We start from the raw sequence: 19248 nt of genomic DNA on the forward strand, positions 1-19248 counted from the left end.
TCTTCTCCAACACCACAGTTCAAAAGCATCAATTATTCAGGGCTCAGCTTTCTTTATAGTCCAACTCTAACATCCATACATGAGTACTGGAAAAACCATAGCTTTGACTAGACAGACCTATGTTGGCAAAATAATGTCTGCTTTTTAATATTCTGTCTAGATTGGTCATAACTTTCCTTCCAAGGAGTAAGCGTCTTTTAATTTCATGGCTGCAGTCACTATCTGCAGTGATTTTGAAGCCCAAGAAAATAAAGGCTCTCACTGTTTCCACTGTTTCCCCATCTATTTGACATGAAATGATGAGACCAGATGCCATAATCTTAGTTTTCTGAATGTTGAATTTTAAGCCAACTTTTTCACTCTCCTCTTTCACTTTCATCAAGAGGCTCTTTAGTTCTTCTTCGCTTTCTGCCATAAGGGTGGTGTCATCTGCATTTCTTAGGTTATTGATATTTCTCCCAGCAGTCTTGATTCCAGCTTGTGCTTCATCCAGCCTGATATTTTGCATAATGTACTCTGCATATAAGTTAAATAAGCAGGGTGACAATATACAGCCTTGACATACTCCTTTTCCTATTTGGAATCAGCCTGTTGTTCCATGTCCAGTTCTAACTGTTGCTTCCTGATCTGCATATAGGTTTCTCAAGAGGCAGGTCAGGTGGTCTAGTACTCCCATCTCTAAGAATCTTCCACAGTTTGTTGTGATGCACACAGTCAAAGGCTTTGGCATAGTCAATAAAACAGAAGCAGGTGTTTTTCTGGAACACTCTCGCTTTTTCAATGATCCAGCGGATGTTAGCAATTTGATCTCTGATTCCTCTGCCTTTTTGAAATCCAGCTTGAACATCTGGAAGCTCACAGTTCATGTACTGTTGAAGCCTGGCTTGGAGAATTTTGAGTATTACTTTACTAGCATGTGAGATGAGTGCAATTGTGCAGTACTTTGAGCATTCTTTGGCATTGCCTTTCTTTGGGATTGGAATGAAAACTGACTTTTTCCAGTCCTGTGGCCACTGCTGAGTTTTCCAAATTTGCTGGCATATTGAGTGCAGCACTTTCACAGCATCATCGTTCAGGATTTGAAATAGCTCAACTGGAATTCCATCACCTCCACTAGCTTTGTTCGTAGTGATGCTTTCTAAGGCCCACTTGACTTCACATTCCAGGATGTCTGGCTCTAGGTAAGTGATCACAGCATTGTGGTTATCTGGGTCATGAAGATCTTTTTTGTATAGTTCTGTGTATTCTTGCCACCTGCTCTTAATATCTTCTGCTTCTGTGAGGTCCATACAATTTCTGTCCTTTATTGTGCCCATCTTTGCATAAAATATTCCCTTGGTATCTCTAATTTTCTTGAAGGAAAAGGGAGAGGGATAAATTAGGAGTTTGGGATTATTAGATACACACTAGTATAAATAAAGGGCTTCCCTGATGGCTCAGATGGTCAAGAATCTGCCTGCAATGCAGACCTGGGTTTGATCCTTGGATAGGGAAGATCTCTTGGAGAAAGGAATGACTACCCACTCCAGTAGTCTTGCCTGGAGACTCACATAGACAGAGGTACCTGATGGGCTATAGTCCATGGGGTCACAAAGAGTCAGACACGACTAAGTGACTAACACACACACACACTATATATATATATATAACAGGTAAACAGTGACCTATTGTATAGCACAGAGAACTACATTCAGTACCTTGTAATAACCTTAATGGAAAAGAATCTGAAAAAGAGCACACATATAATTGAATCACTTTGCTATACACCTGAAACTAACACCACATTGTAAATCAATTATATTTCAATTTAAAAAGATTAAGCAAGTCATGTATGATACCCTAATGGTGATATACGTGATTATGCATTTGTCCAAATGCATAATTTGTCTACTCCGCTCTGTTTCACTGTGAACTTAACACTTCTCTAAAAATAAAGTCTATTATAAATTAATTAAACCAACTGTTGGGCTTCTCAGGTGGCTCAGTGAGTAAAGAATCTGCCTGCCAATGCAGGAGACACAGGAGATGCCGATTTGATCCCTGGGTTGGGGATATCCCCTGGAGAAGGAAATGGCACCCCACTCCAGTATTCTTGCCTGGAAAATTCCATGGACAGAGGAGCCTGCTGGGCTACAGTCTATGGGGTCACAAAGAGTCAGACACAACTGAGCACACACACACACCGCAGTCATTAGTTCATCTCACCGATAGTGGATGCTTTGAAGATATACGCTAGGTTATCCCCTTACAAATGAGCCTACCTGCCAAGAAAGCACTGTCTCTTTTCCTATTTATTCCACTCCTACCCCCTTCTTCAAATCTCAGCAAAAGCCCCATTTCCTACCCAAGATCATCCTCATTTCTTTCCAAGTTCAGTTCAGGCACCTGTGGTTGATGCTGAGAGCAGCTCCCTGGCCTCACGAGGCTTCCTGTCTAGTCCTGAAGGACCCTCCTCCTGACTAACTCAAGTCAGTACTGACTGTACATACTATTCACTGCCCATGTGATACCAACATACATTTGATGCCAAGCTCCTCTCTTCCCAAATAAACTGCAAGGGACAGGTTATAACACATGGTGCCTGTTGCTCAGTGCCCAAAAGAGAAAAGAAAATCCCAGGGAATAGCAAGCAGCAGCTTCTAATATTCCAAAGAACCATCTCAGATCCATGTTTAAAAAATTAAGTAAAGAGATGACAAACCTGGGTGTCAGAAAAACAGATGGAGGGTGAGTGAAGTTTTTAAGTGGATAAAGGGAGACAGATACCCAGACCAGGGGCGTGCAGACTTTTCCTGTAAAGGGTCAGAGAGTAAATAGTTGAGACTGTGCAGACCATGCACGGGTCTCTGTCACACAGCCTTTTCTTTTTCTTCTTCTTTAAACAGCCCTTTAAAAATGTGAAAACCATTCTTAGGCCAGCAAGAGCTGGCCGTGGAGGCAAGACTTTCCCAGACCCTGATCTGCACAACCCAGCAGTAAATGGAAAGCTGTCAGTTCCTCCCCTCAGTTGAACCTGGGAAGGCTCCGGGGAGGAGGTGGCAGTACTCTGAGATCTCCAGTGAGGGCTGAGAGCTGGCCAGGCTGTGAGGCAGCAGGGAGCAGGGTGACCTTGTGGAAGGGAGCCGGGGAGAGTGGGACCTAAACTGCGGTGTTGGCTCCTCCACCATCCGTGTGACAACAGCCAAGTCGCCCCTGCGCCTCCAGTAACTTCTGTGGGTTATCGCTGTGAAAAAATGAGCAGAAAAGCCACTTATTATGAGAAGATGAGATCATATGGGGGCACTCTGGAAACCGACGAGCATCCCAGAAGACCTCGATACAATTAGTCAAAGCCAAAAATGTAGGCTGAACTTGAAGAGTCCAAATCTGAAATGTCACATTATTTAGCCAGCAAGGGGGGAGGCGAAGTGAGAGTCAAATATGATTACTGGATGCCTAGGGCCAAAAGAGCTGCTTTACAAGCTGCAGGACTCCAGAAGACGATGGAGCTGTGAGCATGAGAGACAGCCAGGGACCTGCAGAAACCACACAGTGACACCTGAGTGTGCAGGAAAGCTCTGGAAGCCCACAGTGGTCTCCCACAAAAGTCTCTGCCTCCGTGCTGTGTGTAATGGATACTCTCCCTGGGCTGCTCCCTGCCTCTTCCAATTCCTGAGGCAGAGGTGCTCAGACGTGTGGTCTGCTGTGACCACCAGCTCCTCAGACCAGGCAGAAGGACAAGGCAGAAAAATAGAACCTGGACACAGGACGATATCGCATGAACAACTTCTGGCTTCTAACCTAGCAGGGCCTGAAGTAGCCCCTCTCCTTGTTCCAGAAAAACACTGTTAAAGACAAAAAAAAAAACAAAGATGCTGGAGCCCCAGATTCCCCCAAAATGTCATACTAGGAATATTGAACAGTCTGTGAACTGAATTTGAGAAAACTGCCTACTAAGATGGCCGATGAAGGGGATTAAGAAAGACCATCGGTGCCCGACCTGCTGGTGCTTGCTGTGTGACATGGATGACATCCGTCCCTGTGACATAGGGACACCCTCTGATTCTACTTCCACGGGCAGCCTTACTCACTGTTTTGGGTTGAACTGTGTTTCCCCAAAGGGCACGTTGGAGTCTATACCCACAGTGAGGACTGAGAATGTGGCCTGAGTGGACACAGGGCCTTTCTAGAGGTAACTGTATTACCATTACGTCATTAGGAGGGCCCCACTTGCTGTCAGTTACCCCACATGGAAAGAGAGGTGTCTTGCAGCTCCAACAAGAAGATGCTTCTACTTCCATTTTCTTGCCCAGCAAATAGAAAACACAGAAGCTCAGTCAATGAGACACCGTTGCCACTTTGAACTCTTACTTTCCTCCAATGAACTTTAATTTAGAAAAGCCTATCCTCCCCCCTTTCTCTATAAAAGCAGCCTCCCCTCCCTTATTTGCTGATGGTCCACCATCGCTTGCCTTTCCTGAATTGCAATTACTCTGGTTATTTCCAAACAAACCCATTTTTCTAGTAAGGTAACTGGTCGTTTTATTTTTGAAGTTGAAAGTACTTAGGAAATTTTCATTCCAAGAAAACTCAATTCTAGAGGCAGAATTCAACTGAAGATCTAGTCTGAGCAGGTGAGGGAACCACCCCACCCCTCATCACGTGATGGACCCAGGTCTGAACCCAGTCCTCGTCTGAAGGAGTCCCTGCAGAGTTGACTTAAGAAGTACCAAACCTGATATGAAATCTGAGCCCTTTGAATAAGTTGAAGAAGTTATTCAAGTATTACCTCCTCAAGAGAAGCTCACCCAGACAGTTTTATATCAAGTCAGCTAAAACTGTCAAGGAACAGATAATCCCTATGCAATGTAAACTATTCCTGAATAGTAATAAATAAATAAATAAATAAATTTTAAATTGTCTACTGCAAGTAAGAATCATCTTGATACCAAAACCTCAAAAAGATAGCACCCATAAAAAAGAACTAAGCTTCACAAAGATAGCACCCACAAAAGATGAACAATAAACCAAATCAATTATGAATACAAATTCCAAAATGCTTAATAAAATAGCAGCCAGTTGGGGACTTCCCTGGAAGTACAATGGTTAAGACTGCTCTTCCACAGCAGAGGGTACGGGTTTGATCCCTGCTTGGGGAACTAAGATCCCACATGTCTCATGGCCAGAAAAAAGAGAAAAGGAAAGAAAATTTCTTGAACTGAATAAAAATGAAAATATAACATACCAACTCAAAAAAAATTTTTTTAAATAGCAGCCAGTTGAATGAAAGTGTATATTAAAAGATCACCCATCATGACCAACTGGGTTGTCAAGGAATGCTGAAGTATTTTAATATTAGGAAAACAATTAACAAAGATAGGCATGCAATCATCTCAGTAGACACTACAAAGGCACTTACAAAAACGCAACATGGGATTAGGAAAAAAACTCAAAGAAAACGAGGAACAGAAAATGATCTTCTCAACAAGGCACTCAAACAGGTAAGTCATCTCCAAAGAGTCAAATGCTGGACACTTTCCTACTAGAATAAAAAACGAAAGCAAAAACATTTGCTGCAGCTGCTAAGTTGCTTCAGTCGTGTCCAACTCTGTGCGACCCCATAGACGGCAGCCCACTAGGCTCCCCCATCCCTGGGATTCTCCAGGCAAGAACACTGGAGTGGGTTGCCATTTCCTTCTCCAATGCATGAAAGTGAAAAGTGAAAGTGAAGTTGCTCAGTCGTGTCCGACTCTGTGCGACCCCATGGACTCTTAGCGACCTACCAGGCTCCTCTGTCCATGGAATTTTCCAGGCAAGAGTACTGGAGTGGGTTGCCATTGCCTTCTCCAAAAACGTTTGCTACCACCATTATTACTTAACTTTTTTATGAAAACTTGGTCAATTAAATGAGCTATAAATAGAAATTAGTTGTAATCATTGTAAAAAAGCAATTTTATTAATAGAAATATGATTATATACCTAGAAACTGCAATGAAAAGCTATGTAACTGCTTGAATGTGAAAGCTTAATAAAATGCTTGGATAATCCAATGCTTTGGCCACCTGATGCGAAGAACTGACTCATTGGAAAAGACCCTAATGCTGGGAAAGATTGAAGGCAGGAGGAGAAGGGGATGACAGAGGATGAGATGGTTGGATGGCATCACTGACTTGATGGACATGAATTTGAGCAAGCTCTGAGAGTTGGTGATGGACAGGGAAGCCCGGCATGCCATAGTCCATGGGGTTGCAAAGAATTGGAAAGGACTGAGTGACTGAACTGAACTGACTACATATAGATACAAAATCTGTAGACTGCCCACACACCACATGTGCTCAGACAACACAATGGGAAAGGTTACATCCACAGGAAAAAGATGCAGAGTACTTTGGAGAACCCTAGCAAGAAATGCACAGATTCTATCTGAAGAAAACAGTCAAATATTGCTGAGACCTATATAAATGTAGTTAGTGACACTCCTTACAGACATTTTCAACTTCCCAAGAAGCTGCAAAGGGGGTCACAAGAGAAGGAGCTTTATCCATTTCAGATCTTTGACCTCGAAGGATAAAACAGGTCCTGATGGACACAGTACCCAGCAGTCAGTCATCACTATGTCTGCTGTGTTAACAAACAAACCCAAAGTCTCGAGGGCTACAACACAAAGGTGGGTCTCCCACTCCCACTCCCCTTCATGTGAGTGGGATGGGATGCTCCCTGCTGACCCCATTCTAGGACTCTGAGTGAGCCCACACCCCCATCTGCACCTACAGAAAACAGAACAATGTCACATTAAGCAGTGGCTCTTAGTCAGAAAAACAAACAGCTCAATCAAAAAATAGGCAAAAGATCTAAACAGACCCTTCTCCAAAGAAGACATACAGATGGCCAATAAACACATGAAAAGATGTTCAACATCACTAATTAGTAGAGAAATGCAAATCAAAACTACAATGAGGTATCACCTCTCATCGGTCTGACCAGCATCAAAAAAAAAAAATCTATAAACAAACAATAAATGGAAAGGATGTGGAGAAGAGGGAACCCTTTCACACTGTTCATGGGAATGTTAATTGATACAGCCACTGTGGAGAACAGTATGGAGATTCCTTAAAAAACTAGGAATAAAACTATCATATGACCCAACAATCCCACTACTGGGCATATACCTTGAGAAATCCATAACTGAAAAAGACACACGTACCCCAATGTTCATAGCAGCACTATTTACAATAGCTAGGACATGGAAGAAACCTGGATGTCCATTAACAGATGAATGGATAAAGATGTGGAACACAAACACAATGAAATATTACTTGGCCATAAAAAAGAGTGAATGTGAGTCAGTTCTAGTGAGGTGGATGAATATAGAGTCTGTTTACAGAGTGAAGTCAGAAAGAGAAAAACAAATATAGTATATTCACACATATGTATGAAATCTATACAAATGGTATAGATGAACCTATTTGTAGGGAAGGAATGGAGACACAGACCATGGACTTGTGGACACACCAGGGGAAGGAGAGGGTGGGAAGAATGGAGAAAGCAGCATCGACATATATACACCGCCATGTGTGAAATAGATAGCTGGTGAGAAGTTGCTATAGAACACAGGGAGCCCAGTCTGGCAGTCTGTGATGACCAAGAGGGATAAGATGGGGGGAGCGGAGGGACGCTCAAGACGGAGGTGGTATGTGTATAATTACGGCTGATTTGCATTCTTGTACAGAAGAAACCAACACTGTAAAGCAGTCTTCCACCCATTACAAAATAATTTTTTTTTTTTAAATCACACACACACACAAAAGCAGTGACCTTAAAGCATGATGCTTTGATGTGATGTACATCACTTCAGGTCACAGCCATTGGGCAAAGCAAGTCACAGGGCAGAACGTGATTTCTTTGGGGTGGGACAGAAGAACCCACCCACAGGGAGGGTTGCACATAATTTTAGATGAATGGAGATACACAGAAGATGTCTGAGTGGATGTATGCTGAAGGATTAAAGAAGCAAAAATGTAGGACAACCTGAAAATTCACATAATGACGATGACCAGCTCCAGTGTTGGAGTATGGTCTAAATTTCCCCTAATATAATACCAATCAAACCAGACTTAATAAAAAGTAAGCTATGCTTTGTTTTGTAACATACCTGTTCTTTGCAGCACCCTATAGAACGCAGCTAAAGAAATGTTGGAAGACACCTGATTCTACTGATGAAATAGAGCAAAAATGGTTGGAAACCCAAGGAGACGCTGACAAAACCAAAGTTACAGGGAAAGTCATTAATATACGTGTTCAGACTGTCAGGCCTAGTAGACCAGATACAGGCACACATATGTGGGGGGGTGGGGAGGGTAAAAACATGCTACGTCATGTGTTTGATTTAATAGATATACACAAGCCTCAGAAATGTTCAGATTGCATGTATTCTTTCCAAATGGGCATGGAACATTAACAAAAATTGATCATATATTAGGCCACAAGGAAAATCCTGCTAGTTTTCAAAAAGTGGAAACAAGACAGACTGCATTCTCACATTCTCCAACCACACTGTAATAAACCCAGAAATTCATAACACAGGAATTTTTTTTAAAAAACACTAGAAATGTTAGACTCTCTTAAATAACTCAAGACAAAGAAAAAACCAAAGCTACAAGTACAGAGTATTTTTTTTAAGCGATGACAAAAAGAACAGAACATGTAAAATGTCAGGGCTATGGCCAAAGATATACTGGGGAAAACTAATGGCGTTATAATAAACAAGACTGACTGTGTGAACCGAGTATCTGATTCATTAACCTGAAAGAGATCAAGAAAATCAATCTTTAAAATGCAGGTAAGAGAAATAGATAAATATAAAATTATTTTTTAAAATTTATTTAGAAAACATTTAAATTGATAAAGAACTTTGTTTCTTTAAAAAAAAATGAAGCAGAACAAGTTCTGGACAAGGTTAAGGCACAAAAAGAAACTCATCCAAGTCCTCTTATTAAACAGGCATATTTTACTTCTAGATCAGAAAGGAGCAGAAATTGCAAAAAGAGCAAAGACACAAATACAAAAACCATCAAGAGTATGAAAAGCAATATAACCATAATTATAAAAGACTGTAATTTATAAGAAATATTTTGTTGTTAGATTTGAACAGTAGTGATTTTCTCAAAAAATACTTGCAGTATAAAAATTTCCCAATAAGAAGCCAAAAACAGACTCATAGTGATGGAAGAGAGTTGAGTGTGTGTGTGTGTGTGTGTGCGCGTATAACAACTATTCCCTAAATGACACCAGGTACAATTAGGCTTTATGGATGATGTTTTTCAAACTTTCAAGGAATAAGTATTTCACACAGGTTACACTTTGCCAAAATACTAAAAACTAAAACACAGCATGCCTTCAGTTTTTATTAATGGAGCTGGCATAACCATGGATACCACATCTGAAAAGTCAGAGAAATCACATATGCGGACACACCCACGGAGTACTGTGCAGCAGAAACAATGAGGGTGCGTCCTGAATACACAGGGCTTAGTCTAAATGAAGTGTGAGATCTGTAAAATAGTAACAATGCATACTCTATGACTATAAGACACATTGTTAAAGGACCCAGTCACATAAACAAATGCACATTTAAAACGTTAAAATAGTTGTGTACGTGGGTGGGGTGGGAGAGCTGGAAGGGAGCAGGGTATGACAGTGGGGCACGGGGACAGATGGGAAGAAAAAAGCAAACAAACAAATACATGATGGTGTCCAGCACCGAAGAATGACAAAAACGTGCTGTAAAGGAAAGAGTCTGAGTAAACCCTCTACTCTGGAGTTTTTTTAAAAGAGGGAAAAAAGAAAATGAAAAGCCAAGAAAGCTATAGACTAAACCTCCCTTATGAATAAAGATAACAGATGTTACTTGTACCTATGGCTGATTCATGTTGATACATGGCAGAAACCAATACAATCCTGTAAAGCAATTATCCTCCAATTAAAAACAAATACATTTAAATTAAAAAAAAATACAGATGTTAAACATTCACTAATATGACACCCAAAAGCAAAGTCAAGTTTACAGAAAAATTAAACCTTGGCCAAAGGCTTAAAAATCTACTTACCAAGTTAAAAACAAAGAAACCATAGTAAGTCCTTGAGAGATGCAAAGGCATATTAACATTTAATCCTAATTAAAACTCTTGAAAAAACTGGTGTATCTCGTTAACAAGACAGAAAATCACCTACCTCAGACCATTAGCCATCATTGGGAATAATTAAACACTAAAGCATTTTTATTAAATTAAATTTTTATTAAATTTATTCAGATACAATATTAAAGCATTTTTATTAAATTAAATTTTTATTAAATTTATTCAGATACAATATTAAAAATACACTCAATACTCAATTAATACACAATTGGAAAACTAGAGCAAACCATGAGGGAAATGTATATTTATGCAAATAACAACAAAATGTAAATAATTATTACAATTATTCATTATAATATCAAAAATCAAGTATTGATATTATTAATATAAGCTATTTCACATTTATTACACATTTAATGCAAGGCTGAAGAATGGTGATAGGATGGGAGGAACTCATTTTGAAGATCACATAGAAAAACAGAAGGACAAGATTAGATTAAAAATAATAAATTTCCAGATATCAAAAGAAACTTTAATTCATCACTATTAAAATAACATGCTGCAAAATGGTCAGTCCAAGAGGATAGAAAGCTCAGGAATGGCTAAATGAGTAGGACAGTTTGGTACCACATTTCTCGATTGTGGTTCTTAAAAAAATTTTTGAAAATTCTTAATATTTCTGGTATCAGGATGTGACTCGAGAATTTTAAATGGCTATGGTTTCTAAGTCAAAGGTGAATCTTACAATCAATTGCATCTGAGAACCAAGAAAATTACATTCTTAACTTCCTAATGAGTTGAGAAAGAATGGATAGAGGTCAGATGATTCTGGGACAATATGTGAAAATTTTAGGGGAAAAATGTTAAGGTTCAATTCCGTCCTTACGCCATTCATCAAAATTAATTCCATAGGATCTATGGAAATAAACTGGAAAGAAAAAGATAAACCCGAGTGTCTTCATTATTTTCATGAAACTAAATCATTCATCTGAAGAGTCAATGGTAAGTATCTGGCAATTTGGGGCCACCTAGCAAAACATCACTTCCACTGAAAGGACGCTGAGGAGCAGAGTCCCTCCCTCCCCACACTGCAGACCCCAAGAAGTGCCCAGTGATGCTGAAATTGTGAAATAAACTGGAAGCTCAGTTGGTAAAGAATCCGCCTGCAAAGTGGGAGACCTGGGTTCGATCCCTGGGTTGGGAAGATCCCCTGGAGAAGGGAAAGGCTACGCACTCCAGTTTTCTGGCCTGGAGAATTCCATGGACTGTATAGTCCACGGGGTCACAAAGAGTCAGACACAACTGAGCCACTTTCACTTTCATGCCCAAAAAGTGAACCCTGTACACAACAACAAATCAGGTTTTAGAAAACAGAGGTAAAATGTAAGAAAATGTTCATAATATAATGCTTGGCTAAAAAATGGCACATGGTCACATTTCTGCCCCCAGCCTGCCTCCTCCCCAAGCCTGCCTGCGTTCACATCCACCCATCCCAGACCAGCAGCTTCTGCCCAAATTTTTAAAATAAATCCTTTCTCAAACCAATATTGTAAAGCGATCATCCTTCAATTTAAAATAAATATTAAAAAAGTAAAAATGGCGTACACATACCCATGCACGTGTCACATAAAAATGACTGAAAGGAAAAAGTTCATGAAAATATTAACAGTGTTTATTAGAGAATAACAGAGCAGCAGAATGCGGCATGATGTTCACTGTCTTCCCTATTATTTCCTAGATGTTACCTGAATCTCATCTAGCCACACCCGACCAGAGGGGAGAGGTAACCAACCCGGCTGCCCAGCAATTTATGGCAAAGCCCAGGTGCCCAGCTGTGCTCGACAGAGATAAGAGTCACTAATGGAATAAATCAGCTTCTCTCTGACGAGTTTGAGCTGGAAAATGTCACACAAGTGGTATGTGAGCAGTTGAGGCCAGGAGGTAGAAGCGGGCTGTGCGTGAGCCAAAACATAAGAAATGAGAAACCACGTGTGAGAAGAAGCCAGAAGGTTAAAAACTGAGAAGGGGAAAATTGAGATTGCTAGTTAGTTGTGGGAAGAAAAGTGAAAAGGCAGAAACGGGAACCAAGTGTGGAGAAGGAACAGCCGTGAACTTCAGCTGCTGTGGGTCCTGCAAATGCTGTGGACCTCATTCCAGATCTGGAGACCCACCAGAACCACAGCTTCTGGTCTTTAGGTGCTCATGCAACATCTTTTTCTCCTTTTGACAGTGCACAACATCTGAAAATAGTATATTTTGGACACACAAGTCTATAAACCCACCCAAAAGACAGGAAACGCGCAAATGTTTAATGTTAACGTTGGTTATCTCTAAGTAGTGGAATTATAAGTAATTTATCTTTTCTTCTTTATACTTTTGGCATTTTTCAAGTTTTCCACCACAAACATATAGTACTTTTATAATCACTTATAAAACAAACGCTGTTTTAAATGGCATGTGTGTGACTATGTTCTGTTGACCTCACTCTGATAAAAACCTTCATAAATTTCACCACAAGTTTCCTTGCTGAACAAAGACCAAGACCTTTGCTGATATGCATCTATTTCCCACATTTTTTACAACCAAACTAAACAGCCGAGTGGAGCTGATCTGGGCCAGAGTTTGGGTCCAAGTTCAATAGATTTCCCCTGCAGTGGCTGTGTGGACCCAACATACTTAGAATGGTCACCCATTGACTTATCTAATAAACGCAAGTGTTCTTGAGAAGGAACGTGTGTCCATCTGAACGCTGCAGTCATCTGGGTGCAGGGTAACCTCAGAGTATTCCACCCTCCCCATAGGACACCCTTCTGGTTTACGGCTTTAAAAGCCTGTTCCTCCTGAGTCCTCTTGCACGCTCCTCTTCCCAAGAGGAGAAACAACCCCAAGCAGACAATTTCAAAGGGACAAACTCAAAGAAGGCACTCGCTGTGGAAGTAAGCGTGCAACCTCCTTCTTCACCCTCCAGACTGTCACCACCACCCTCCCAGTCCCGACTCTGAGTCTTTGAAGAGTGACCCTGCTGTGTGTTGTGCTCGGTTGAGTCCGACTCTTTGCGACCCCATGGACTGTAACCCGCCAGGCTCCTCTGTCCGTGGGATTTCCCAGGCAAGAATACTGGAGTGGGTTGCCATTTCCTCCTCCAGGAGATCTTCCCTACCCAGGAATTGAACCCAAGTCCCCTGCATCTCCTGCACTGGCAGGTGGATTCTTTACCACTGAGCCACCTGGGAAGCCCAGAGTGACCTTGACTCCCATCAAATATTCTTCTTGGAATAAAATAGATGAGGTGAAAGCTTGCAGAAGTTCTAAAACAAAAGCGTGCAAAATCTTGAATAAGACACTGAACCTTTTGGAACTTCCATTTTTAGCTACAAGATGACGGAGTGAAAATAGTCCCGGAGGTGATCTGGAATGTTCCGGCAGCTCAAAGATCTATGCTTTGAGAAGCTATAAAAAGAAGCAGGGCAACCCCAGTGGACAGAGATGCCATGATGCTTCCCGGGCCTCTCTGGGACCATTTGGAGCCCCCCAGATGCTGCCCCTAGACACACAGATGCCCCCTTCTCCACCACCCCTTCAAGCTTCGGCATCCTTGCTTACAGGTAAGCTGTTGCAGATACACTGCTGAGAGCTGGGCACTTGCTATATTCACATGACCCTCCAAACTCTGGGGTTTGCTCTTAAGACAATTTTTGATATGTGTTTAAGACACAGCTAGCAAAATAACTAGCTGGTTCTCAAAGTCCTGAACTTTAAAAGGCTTCTCAAGTACCAACTCAGGCTCCAAAGATAAATTTGAAAGGAGTGGAGTTGAAATGAATCATAAACATGTGGATTAAATTTCCCACAAGGACCCAACCTTTTGAAAACGGAGAGAAATATGCTTGGGGAGAAAAAAAAAAAAGTCTTAATTCTACAAAAATCAAAATCTTCTCTAAAAAGAATGAGATGTTTGCCAAATGCTTGAGTTAAGGGGGAAATACGTCAGTGTAATATCTCCTTTGATCTGATCCGCAGATAATCCGAATGGCTGCTCTCTGTGTTCAGCAGAGCCCCATGGGTACTTGCCAGCCTCGGGCGTGACCTCAGGGTCCCCAGGCGATGCGTGATCTCCACCGGGGAACCCACCTTGGCCTTCCAATCTGCTCATCAACCCTGGCCTTCCAAACTGGTCATCAACCCTTAGAACTTGGGTCAAGTTCTAAAGCCCCACATGGTTAGTGACGACATCAGATGAAACTGCACCTTCAGGTTTTTTGATTCTAGGAAACATCCCCCATCAATCATGTGGACGAAGAACATTCAGAATCCCAAGACCCATGCTCAGTGGGTCCAGCCAGCCCGACCCTTCACAACTGCTGCTTTCCTCATCCTCTCAGAGCATCCCCTGCAGACTGCTTCCCCACACACACTACCTCCAGAGTTTTTCTTTTCTTACTAGCAAACTACTCATCAGAATTTCCCGTGTGCTGTCTCTGCACGCATATCAATCACTCCTTGCCAAACCCCTGAAATTGGGCTCCTACCCCAATGTTTTCCATCACTCCTGTCCTCTTGGAAGCACTGGTCACCCTGAGCCATAGTCCACTTTTGAATCTTTTCTCCCTTGAATTCTGGGAGAGGATGAGCTTCTGGTCACCCTCTTGTTCTTGCTGTTCCCATCTCACCCACCCCTGCCCCAGGAAAAGCCCTGGTGGCCAGCACTGCCCCTAACCGAGCCGCACTGCCCACTCCAGCCCTCAGGGGGCTGTCACTGAGCCGCACTTGTCCCTCCAGCCTTTCTTCTTATGCTTTCCCTATTGTCCTTTCCTCTCTGACTCATCAACCTCCTAGTGTTTCCTTTTCATACCAGGATTTCCCATTCCAGTATGTTTACTCTTAGCTACCATGCCAACAGAGCTAAATTCCTCCCCATTCACCTAGACTGCCCTTAAGTACCAACTATTGAAACCATACTCACAGAAAACTAGTCAATCTAATCACACTAGGACCACAGCCTTGTCTAACTCAATGAAACTAAGCCATGCCCGTGGGGCAACCCAAGATGGGCGGGTCATGGTGGAGAGATCTGACAGAATGTGGTCCACTGGAGAAGGGAATGGCAAACCACTTCAGTATTCTTGCCTTGAGAACCCCATGAACAGTATGAAAAGGCAAAATGATAGGATACTGAAAGAGGAACTCCCCAGGTCAGTAGGGGCCCAATATGCTACTGGAGATCAGTGGAGAAATAACTCCAGAAAGAATAAAGGGATGGAGCCAAAGCAAAAACAGTACTCAGCTGTGGATGTGACTGGTGATAGAAGCAAAGTCCAATGCTGTAAAGAGCAACATTGCATAGGAACCTGGAATGTCAGGTCCATGAATCAAGGCAAATTGGAAGTGGTCAAACAAGAGATGGCAAGAGTGAATGTCGACATTCTAGGAATCAGCGAACTGAAATGGCCTGGAATGGGTGAATTTAACTCAGATGACCATTATATCTACTACTGCGGGCAGAAATCCCTCAGAAGAAATGGCATAGCCATCATGGTCAACAAAAGAGTCTGAAATGCAGTACTTGGATGCAATCTCAAAAATGACAGAATGATCTCTGTTTGTTTCCAAGGCAAACCATTCAATATCACAGTAATCCAAGTCTATGCCCCAACCAGTAACACTGAAGAAGCTGAAGTTGAACGGTTCTATGAAGACCTACAAGACCTTTTAGAACTAACACCCAAAAAAGATGTCCTTTTCATGATAGGGGACTGGAATGCAAAAGTAGAAGTCAAGAAACACCTGGAGTAACAGGCAAATTTGGCCTTGGAATACGGAATGAAGCAGGGCAAAGACTAATAGAGTTTTGCCAAGAAAATGCACTGGTCATAACAAACACCCTCTTCCAACAACACAAGAGAAGACTCTATACGTGGACATCACCAGATGGTCAAAACCAAAATCAGATTGATTATATTCTTTGCAGCCAAAGATGGAGAAGCTCTATACAGTCAGCAAAAACAAGACCAGGAGCTGACTGTGGCTCAGACCATGAACTCCTTATTGCCAAATTCAGACTTAAATTGAAGAAAGTAGGGAAAACCACTAGACCATTCAGGTATGACCTAAATCAAATCCCTTATGATTATACAGTGGAAGTGAGAAATAGATTTAAGGGCCTAGATCTGATAGATAGAGTGCCTGATGAACTATGGAATGAGGTTCATGACATTGTACAGGAGACAGGGATCAAGACCATCCCCATGGAAAAGAAATGCAAAAAAGCAAAATGGCTGTCTGGGGAGGCCTTACAAATAGCTGTGAAAAGAAGAGAAGCAAAAAGCAAAGGAGAAAAGGAAAGATATAAACATCTGAATGCAGAGTTCCAAAGAATAGCAAGAAGAGATAAGAAAGCCTTCTTCAGCGATCAATGCAAAGAAATAGAGGAAAGCAACAGAATGGGAAAGACAAGAGATCTCTTCAAGAAAATTAGAGATACCAAGGGAACATTTCATGCAAAGATGGGCTCGATAAAGGACAGAAATGGTATGGACCTAACAGAAGCAGAAGATATTAAGAAGAGATGGCAAGAGTACACAGAAGAACTGTACAAAAAAGATCTCCACGAACCAGATAATCACGATGGTGTGATCACTGACCTCCAGCCAGACATCCTGGAATGTGAAGTCAAGCCGGCCTTGGAAAGCAACACTATGAACAAAGCTAGTGGAGGTGATGGAATTCCAGTTGAGCTATTCCAAATCCTGAAAGATGATGCTGTGAAAGTGCTGCACTCAATATGCCAGCAAATTTGAAAAACTCAGCAGTGGCTACAGGACTGGAAAAGGTCAGTTTTCATTTCAATCCCAAAGAAAGGCAATGCCAAAGAATGCTCAAACTACCGCACAATTGCACTCATCTCACACGCTAGTAAAGTAATGCTCAAAATTCTCCAAGCCAGGCTTCAGCAATATGTGAACCGTGAACTTCCAGATGTTCAAGCTGGTTTTAGAAAAGGCATAGGAACCAGAGATCAAATAGGCAACATCCGCTGGATCATGGAAAAAGCAAGAGAGTTCCAGAAAAACACCTATTTCTGCTTTATTGACTGCCAAAGCCTTTGACTGTGTGGATCACAATAAACTATGGGAAATTCTGAAAGAGATGGGAATACCAGACCACCTGACCTGCCTCTTGAGAAATCTGTATGCAGGTCAGGAAGCAACAGTTAGAACTGGACATGGAACAACAGACTGGTTCCAAATAGGAAAAGGAGTACGTCAAGGCTGTATATTGTCACCCTGCTTATTTAACTTATATGCAGAGTACATCATGAGAAACGCTGGGCTGGAAGAAACACAAGCTGGAATCAAGATTGCCGGGAGGAACATCAATAACCTCAGATATGCAGATGACACCAGCCTTACGGCAGAAAATGAAGAGGAACTAAAAGGCCTCTTGATGAAAGTGAAAGTGGAGAGTGAAAAAGTTGGCTTAAAGCTCAACATTCAGAAAACTAAGATCATGGCATCCTGTCCTATCACTTCTTGGGAAATAGACGGGGAAACAGTGGAAACAGTGTCTGACTTTATTTTTCTGGGCTCCAAGATCACTGCAGATGGTGACTGCAGCCATGAAATTAAAAGACACTTACTCCTTGGAAGGAAAGTTATGACCAACCTAGATAGCATATTCAAAAGCAGAGACATTACTTTGCCAACAAAGGTTTATCTAGCCAAGGCTATGGTTTTTCCTGTGGTCATGTATGGATGTGAGAGTTGGACTGTGAAGAAGGCTGAGCACCGAAAAATTGATGCTTTTAAACTGTGGTGTTGGAGAAGACTCTTGAGAGTCCCTTGGACTGCAAGGAGATCCAACCAGTCCATTCTGAAGGAGATCAGCCCTGGGATTTCTTTGGAAGGAATGATGCTAAGGCTGAAACTCCAGTACTTTGGCCACCTCATGCAAAGAGTTGACTCATTGGAAAAGACTCTGATGCTGGGAGGGATTGGGGGCAAGAGGAGAAGGGAACGACCAAAGATGAGATGGCTGGATAGGCTCACTAACTCGATGGATGTGAGTCTGAGTGAACTCCAGGAATTGGTGATGGACAGGGAGGCCTGGCGTGCTGAGATTCATGGGGTCGCAAAGAGTCAGACATGACTGAGCGACTGATCTGATCTGATCATATCTGACTGATACTTCATAACAATCACCAGTTTGCTCTCCCATTCCCCGTCCCCCCCCCCCCAAAAAAGGGCTGATTTCCTTCTAAATACACAAACCCCCATAGGATGCATTTATTTATGGCTTTCATCCTTCTTGTTGCTGTTCAGTTGCTCAGTTATATCTGACTCTTTGTGACCCCATGGACTGCAACACGCCAGGCTTCCCTGTCTTTGACTCTCTCCCTGAGTTTCCTCAACTCAAGTCCACTGAACTGGTGATGCCATCCAACCATCTCATCCTCTGTCACCAGCTTCTCCTCCTGCCCTCTATCTTTCCCAGCATCAGGGTCTTTTCCAATAAGTCAGCTCTTCGCATCAGGTGTCCAGAGTATTGGAGCTTCAGCTTCAGCATCAATCCTTCCAGTGAATACTCAGGGTTGACTGCCTTTAGGATTGACTAGTTTCATACTAATTATTTGTATACTTGTGTCATTTCCTTCATCAGAAACACTCCCTGAGGACGAGGACACTGGCCCCTGTGTTTCTGCATCCCACAGAGGGCCCAGCATCATGCTCTGTATGTAGTGATGTTTGTGGAAAGGAGAGAGCCCTCTCTGGGCGTCAGCGTCCTCACCTATTGGAATTGGCAGGCTTGGCAGGACAAGCATTAGAGGCACTATCAGCACAGGACTCCTGGTTCACTCCAGCTCTCCCGGCCTTCATGGAGGCTGGAACACCAAGTGGGAATCCTCGCAGACTGTAAATGGGGGGTGGGGCAGGGTAGGAACATCAGCTCTGAGCTTTGAGACCCACTAATGAACTTTTCACAGAGGCTCCCCTGTCCTCTGGCAGTGACACCGTAAAGCAGGCTCCGAGCGTGTCGGAAGCCCCAGATGAACAGTCCTGTTTTGCTGAATGAACTGGATGGGGCCAGACGAGGTGACAGAACGTCATTCCCCACATAAGCCACTTCTGTAAATAAC

Source organism: Bos grunniens, chromosome 19 (assembly GCF_055505025.1).
Source record: "Bos grunniens cultivar Pamir isolate PY7600 chromosome 19, Bosgru_T2T1.0, whole genome shotgun sequence".
NCBI classification, from domain to species: domain Eukaryota; kingdom Metazoa; phylum Chordata; class Mammalia; order Artiodactyla; family Bovidae; genus Bos; species Bos grunniens.